This window comes from Lygodium microphyllum, chromosome 20, assembly GCF_053477565.2.
Source record: "Lygodium microphyllum isolate KBCC chromosome 20, Lygodium_microphyllum_v1.1.10, whole genome shotgun sequence".
Classification (NCBI taxonomy): Eukaryota; Viridiplantae; Streptophyta; class Polypodiopsida; order Schizaeales; family Lygodiaceae; genus Lygodium; species Lygodium microphyllum.
Genome location: NC_141154.1, coordinates 89,747,612 through 89,755,839, shown reverse-complemented (window position 1 = coordinate 89,755,839; position 8,228 = coordinate 89,747,612).

Below are 8,228 nucleotides of genomic sequence, written 5' to 3'. Positions count from 1 at the left end.
GACTGCATCCTGAAGATCTGATGGATGCATAGATTCGAGACGGGTATTCGGGTATTTACTGGTGGATTTAAGCCCGCACAAAATTTGGACACCTGCTGCATCATGTCCATATGTGGCGCATACTTTAAAAGTGAGACGAATTTAGAGTAGTATGCGTCAAGAGTGAGTCCTAGCTGTTTTAGCTCGTAGAACTCGTTCATTTTCTACATGCGATATGCAGGTGGTAAGTATCTACCCTGCACGGCTTTCTTCAGCTTCTCCCAGGTAACGGATCCCTCTGCGACCCTTGATCCCTGCACCATTGCTTCCACCAAAGTCTGGCTTCACCGGTGAGCTTTAACTTGGCGAGCATTGCCTGATTGGTAGGTGTAGTACACCAGCTGCTTCGAAGTAATCCTCCATGGATTCAATCCAAATTTCAGCATCAGCCTGGACAAACCTGCCTCTCCCGTCAAAAACTCGGGTGGCTTTATCTGCTTAAGGAGGAACTTCTTCTCCTGGATCACAGCAGTACTTGATGTAGGAGGTGAATTTGGAACTTGTACCTGGGGTTGTGCCTGGATAAAGGTTTTCTTAATGTTATTATATGATAATCGACGTTAGCTTATCTTTCATTTTTAGTTCAGCTATCTCGTAAACAATGTAGCTACTTAACTTCTTAACAACTCTTATGCATAGCCATATATTGATAAAAAGAAGTCTTTATTTGTATTTACATGGGCATAGCCTTTTTGAATACAAGGTTTCATGTAATGATAAGCCATTTGTTACATTCAGTTTGGGGATAACAATGTTGTATTGCATTTGTCTACTGGAACTGTGTAATAGTAGGGTTTTGGATCATGGATCTTTAGGAATCGATAATTCATTGGAAGTTCAGGATACCCTTTCCGTTGGAATCCATACTTCTCATGGCAGCCCAACACTTTAATCCTGTCGGCTGGGATTACACAGGTTACTTCCTCATATACATATGAGTTCATCTCAACCCTCTGACCTCGGATATGTAGAGTTGAATTTACGTGAGCTTCCACAAAAACGAATAGCTTCACGACCTTCAAGTCTTCCAACCACCTGATCCTCTTTAGGTTGGTCTGTAGATAAGCAAACCAGTGGGCGGCTATATAGTAGATTCCTGAAGACCCCGTCCATCTTCGTTCTATGTATAGAGGTGATGGATTATAAATCTGCTCCAGGATGTTCATCATCCCAATTCTTTGTCTATAAAGCGGAGAATGCATTGCAATCATAAACATGACCTGAAATACCAAAAACTTGTTCCACGCTTCATAATTCTGCAAGACATCATTGAAGGTAAGGAAATGTTTTGGACAGCAACAATTTCTTTGCTTCTTTTAATTGATATTTTATAAAAGCAATTTTGTTATTGGTCGGCTCTGATACCAACTGTAACGTGTCCTCTTAGTGTCATCCAGGACACGTATTAGTAGTCCATCAGAAAGGATGTCTAGAAAGCTCTGCCCGGCACTCCCATGGAATGTTACAGAGTTTGCGATCTAGGTCTTCCCGCGTCTGCCACGTAGCGGAAGTATCCTGGCCGTTCCCACATAGGATCGATGGGAATTAGGGTTTTCCTGATTGGTCATTAACTAACAGCAACTAGCGTCAGACCGGAGCGAACTACTTTACGCAAAAACGCCAGGTCCGAAGCGGATTCACGCTGCACTTGGTTCAAGGAGAATGGGAAACGAGAGGGATGCAAAGCTCAACCTCTCTGCCATAAGGCATAGTCCCATTCTGTTCCCCTAAAACAGCGTAAATCGGGTAAGACATAGCTCTAGGTCATCGCTTTCGTATTCATTTTGATGATCATCCCGCTGTTCTTCGAGATTTTTGAGAAAAGTTCTCGGCTAACCGGGACCACCCAACCGTAGGACGGACCCATGGCCCATCCTCCGCACTTTCCTCGGTTTGTTTTTAGTTATGTAATTATCTAACACATTGATTTGACATATAACAATCTGCTTCTTTAATTAAACCATTAAGCGCTAGTTCCTTCACGTAATCTTATCACATGACCTAGAAAAACAATATCAAGCAAGTTCTTTATTAACATTTCATCATTTTATCTTTGAAATACAATGAGTTCCACCCATAGGCTTGTCCATAATCACTATTCCAAGCTTCCTCCCGTAAACTAGTATGCGGGCCTCGAGATCCAATCCCGGGTCACGTTAGCCCCTTGCGCAGGACTCGGAAGGCAAGGGATTTACGGCCAGAGCCCCCCTTGGCACCCAAGTGTCCTCCTGCTCCAAGTAGAGCGCAATGGAAAGACCTCTCGTGGCGGGTTCGGTCCACGTTCCCGGCACGGTCAATAACCCCCTTGGTTAGGGATACCCAGGCAATCGAGGGTAACTGAAACTGCCTCTCCCTTCAGGCCTTCAACCTGAAGTATAGGTATTCATTTAATTTGTAATTCATAATTCAAATAGTGCTAAAAAAAAATCTCTAGCAAGCACAAACATTTCCATTAAAATCGACCGTGTTGTTTGGCAACTGTTAAGGAATTATTCTTTCCTTTTGAGTGTATCAGCACTCGTTCCCAATGTGTCTTGTAACTTGGCGGGATCCTTTATAGTCCGGGTTAGGGCATACCTTATTTACCCAACTTGTTCAACCCTAAAGTTCATTAGATGCTTTAGTTTCCGGTTTATAACTTTCCTTATTTAGAAGGATATTCACGAATACGTCCTTTTTCCAGATAACTTGCGTAAGGATCAGCCATTCTTGTTGAGATTATTTACCCTTTCGTCTTGTGAACCAGTCACAAGACTACATGACTTCATACTTGCTGCGCAAGTCCTGCATTGAAATAATCCGTTTAAGTTTCTTTAAGCTAACGTATGTCGAACCTAGGGTTTCTTTTTAAGAACCTAAGGGACAAACCCTAGTTCCTTATCTTTACGAATTTATTGACCCTACAATAAGGCAAGTAGTCAAGTGCTTAAGGTATAAACGTTTCTTTGGTCTTTAAATCATTTCCAAGGCATATTTTTCTCTTCAGCATGGTATTTATAAGTTTAGATTGGTTTGGTTATCTTTTGGAAGGTAATATTGATTGCCTTGTCACGGTTTTGCTATCCTTGTGACAATTGACTTTCCAATCGATACAGTTCAATTTAATCTTCCTTTTTCCTTGCAGACGAACTCATGCCAAATAACAATCATTTCCTCTGCTAAGATGTGCAATTAGCAATGATAACTTCCTAGTAATTTGAGCAACGAAAGAAACCTTTCATGAATTTAATCATTTACAATGATTCGTTGCAAAAAGAAATAGGACTAATGGTGCAAGATACAATTTCTATACCCTCAAGATTTAACTAATATACTACTATAGTAAATAGATAATCTTGCTCATAATACATTATAATGCATGATGCTATTCGAAGGAAACTATGTTCTATACATTATCATGTATAAGCTAAACTCCTTCATTATAAATAACTCGGACAATTATATCCTATCCCTAACAATTTCTCTTTGCATGATTGACTTAAAACCGATTTAAAGCCGAGAAAAAAAAACCTGGTTTTGGGGTGAGATATCCACATGGATACCGGGAGATGACCCTCCCGCAGCGACTCCTTGGACTTTCTTAGGCGGCATCGCAGTTCGAATGTGAAGGTAGCTTTTACTCTTTCTTTCGGATTTCCACCGACTCTCTTTCGAGGCAAGGTACCGTTTGAATGGTTGATCACGAGAAGGAATGATAGGACCTTTAGATTCTTAGATTCTTCGAAAAGGGAAAGATTTACAAAGCCTAAGAAGGCCCTATAGGGTCTATACTTGGCAAAAAAAGTTTATGGGTGAGTGTGGTTTTGCAACCACATGAACCCTTGGAGAACTTTGGGCTTGGGGTAAAAGGTATAGAAGGCACTTATTCTCTTTCCTTGCACTTCCTCTACTTTTATTTTCTTCTCCTTCCCTACTCCTCCTCCTTCACTCTTTTTTTTTTCCCTCCCTCTTTACCCTTCTACCTCCCTCTATTCCTTCTTTCTTACCTCTTTTATCTTCTTCTACCCTATTTCACTCTACTCTTCTTTCTCTACTTTATCTTCTTCCACCCTACTCCTGTCTACTCTTCCTCCTTCACCCCTCTTCTTTTCTTTATCTTCTCCCCACCTTATTCCTCTCTACTCCTCACGAGACAACATCTGGGGCCCATGATGATGGTTTGGATTTGGGGTCCAGGGGAGGGGGGAAAAGAAAGAAGTAATGGAGACATGGGGGATTTTTAAAAAAAGGCTTAGGGGGTTGTGTAAAAAAGAGTTATGAGGGGGGGGGGGATGAAAAGGTTAAAAGGGATATAAGGGGGGTGAAAGGGGGCTTGGGAGGAGGCCTTTAGAAGTTCTAGAAGCTTCTAGAGCTTCAAGTTGCAGTCGTGGCAAGGAGGGGAGATGGAATGATGAAGTCGAACGTGGCTCGACGGCCGTGACCCAGCGAGCAAGTGGCGGCTCCTTGTACCAGCGGCGGTCTGATCACCAATGGCAGTGGCGATATGGCGGACCTTCCTCTCTTCTCACAGCATGTCGACGCCAGTAGTATGAGATTCGTCCCTCCTCCCCTCCTTCCTTGCAACTATGGCCCTTCCTCCTTATATAGAGGAGGGGAGGGAATCCTTCCCCCCCTTATCTGTCAGGCTGCATGGCGTGGGAACCAAGCAAGCTCCAGCGAGGAGCTTGCTGGCTCCTCCATCCCCCCTCACACATGCCAACTCAATGCGCCATCGTGGGGAAAATATAAAAAAAATCTTTTATATTTTTAATATATTACAGTATCATATCTACTTTACGTACATTAACTGAAGATTTTTATTGGCCGCATATGGACACTGATGTATCTAACTTTGTTTTTGAATGTTTGATTTGTCAAAGAGTTAAGAGACATCATGGTAAATAGTATGGATTACTTATGCCTTTATTTATTCCATCTAGACCATGGGAACAAATTTCTATGGATTTTATTACTGGTTTACCTAATACTAAATCTAACCATGATATGATTTGGACAGTAGTAGATAGGTTTAGTAAACAAGCATATTTTATTCCATGTAAGAAAACTTTAACAGCATCACAGGCAGCACAATTATTTTTGAAAACTGTTTTCACTAACCATGGATTACCAAAAGTTATTATTTATGATCATGATTCTAGATTTTGTAACAACTTTTGGATTACTTTATTTGCTAACCTAGGCACAAAGATTGATTTCTCATCTGCATTTCATCCTGAAACTAATGGACAAACAGAAGCCACTAATAGCACTATTCTAGATCTTTTACATGCTTATACTATTTCTAAACCACAGACATGGGATACACATTTGCATTTATTACAGTTTTCATATAACAATACACCACACACATATACAAAGAAAGCACCGTTTGAAGTGATTTATGGTTATAGATTGTCTACACCTGTTGCATCTTTGTCAAATAGAATTCAGAGTGCTGATGATATTGCCAGTATGCATAATACTATTTTTGATGAGGTTAAAGACATGATTGCCAAAGCCCGGCAATCATATACCAAGCAAGATAATAAGAAAAGACAAGCAATGAATTTCAAAGCTGATGACTAATCATTTAGTGGATAGAGCATCTCTTTGGTGGACGGTGGTTCGTAAGAGCATAGATTGTCCCACTACCTGGGAGAGTTTCAAGAAGAAGTTTATGCAGAATTTCCTTCCTCCACAATTCCATGAAAAAGCCATAAAGCAATGGGACCTTCTTCAGCAAAGAGATCGGGAGCCTATTTCCCAATACACCGAACGCTTTTGGAATGCCTTACTCCAACTACGCATGCTTGAAGATGTACCTGAAGTGACTCACAAGCGCAAGTATATGTCTGGATTACTTGGGCATTACTACGATGAAGTCAATATGTTCAAGCCTGCAACTCTTAAAGATGCAATTTCTTTAGCTCATGACACTGAAGACAAGATTCGAGGAAGAGACAAGCGTCCGCAACAATTTCAAGAAAATGGTAACTATGGTTCTAAGCAATTCAATTCAAATTTTAGAAGATTCAATCAAAGTCGATTTCCTTCATCATCTTTCCATAAGTCTTGGACAAAACCACCTGCTTTGCCATCAAATACCAATCAAAACCCTAATCCATCTTCATAGCCAAATCCTAATATTCCTAGACTTCCTGCCATTGCAAACAATGTATCTAAAGCCAAACCTATAGTGTCTTACAAATGCCATCAAACTGGACATCTAGCAGCCAATTGCCAATTGAAGAAGCCACCTGTCCATATCAAATATCTTGGAGCAATGGAAGATGAAGAAGATGAGGAAATGCCTGACTTTACGGAAGATGAGGATGACGTTACTACTCCTTCGGATACTTTACCAGGTATGCCAACTCCACATTCTTTGTTGACAATGAAATGTTTAGTGCATGGAAAAGAAAAGATTATTTTGTATGATGATGGTAGTACACATGATTTTATTTGTGCAAAGTTAGTGAAAGAATTGAAATTACAAACTGTTTCTACGCATTACCGCATTAAAGCAGCATTCTTAGGCACAAGGTATAATGGAACACAAGAGGTGCATGATTTAGAAATTCAAATTGGTGAATATACTGAAAGAAGGAATTTTCTAGTTGTACCATTATAGTCTAGTGATATTATCCTAAGTATACCTTGGCATCATCAGCATAATCCTAACATAGATTATTCCACGCATTCAATTCAAATTCATTTTCAAGGAAAACACATTACATTGTATGGTATGCATGCATCTAATAATTTCCCATTGCTTACTCATACTCAAGCTAAACGTGCATTACGCAAAAATAGTAAATCTTATCTAATTTGGGTAAATGAACTTCAAGCTAAAGAAAAACATATGCACCCTAGGCATAAAGACTTCCTTGCACAATTTAAAGATTGTTTTGCTGAAGACTTACCACGTGGACTACCTTCTTCCCGTCCTGAAGACCACAAAATAGATTTAATTTCTGGTACACAACCACCTTGTAAAGCACCATATAGGCATAACTTGATGCCAGGAGGCATATTTCACGGTGGATTCCGCGCCAGGGTGGATTCCGTGAGGTTTTACGATGGATTCCGTAAACTTTGATGACCGGGGCTCATACACAAAGTGGATTCTTTGTGCGAGAAGTTGATGGGGACGCCTATCCTTTTCGGGCGTTTCATTAATTTAGTGTATACATGGGTGATTCCATAGCAGGTGATTCCGCAAAATGCATATTAAATTAATAAGCGTTTATGAGTTTAGACTGCGCACTCGTGATAAATTAAGGTTAGGATTGATTTCTAACCAGTTGATTTATTTATGTAGCTGAAGACTGCTAGGTATTCACTTTTGTCAGTTTAATTGTATTATTTTACTAACGATTGTGAATGCTTCAGTTGATGTGTAGAGATAGTAGTAGTGGCGGAGGAAAGCATTGGAGGATAGCGACTATTCGATTTATTACTTATATTTTGATGGGCGCATACCTTAGGCATGGCGCCTATATTTTGTCACACCTATTTATTGAGGCGTTGGATATTTATTATTATTTTGTATGCGCATGGGTGCACGATTATGTTATTTGTACTTGGACATTGTATTGGGTATGCTAGACTCTTTGGGCACCATCCGTTAGCTTTATTCCTATTTTGTGTTAAAGCAAACTCAAAAGCTAAAAGCTTGCTATTTTGTAATTTGGGCTATTATTTGAGCTTGAAGATTATTAATACATAAAATATATGCTTTGTGGAGCGCTCACACAAGGCATGGGGGGAGATTGCACCCAATTGGTCTCTTGTTCATGTAGTTCATGCTTTTTACCTTGAATTTTGTGCAAAAAGTAGAGTTCTATTGTTCTTGGGGACCTTCCGGCATTCACTACGCAAGCGTACAACATTCGATCTGTGCACCATAACGAGATCGAACAGAAAGAAATTCTAAATCAAGTTGAGGAATTATTAAACAAAGGATCAATTAGACCTAGTAGTTCTCCATTTGGCGCACCTGTTTTGTTGGTAAAGAAGAATAATAATACCTATTGCATGTGCATTGATTATCGTGCCCTAAATAAGATTACTGTAAAGAATAGATATTCAATTCCTAGGGTAGATGATCTTATGGATAAACTACAAGGTTCTGCCATATTTAGTAAAATAGATCTTAAATCTGGTTATCATCAGTTGAGATTAGATAAATCTGACATATTCAAGACTGC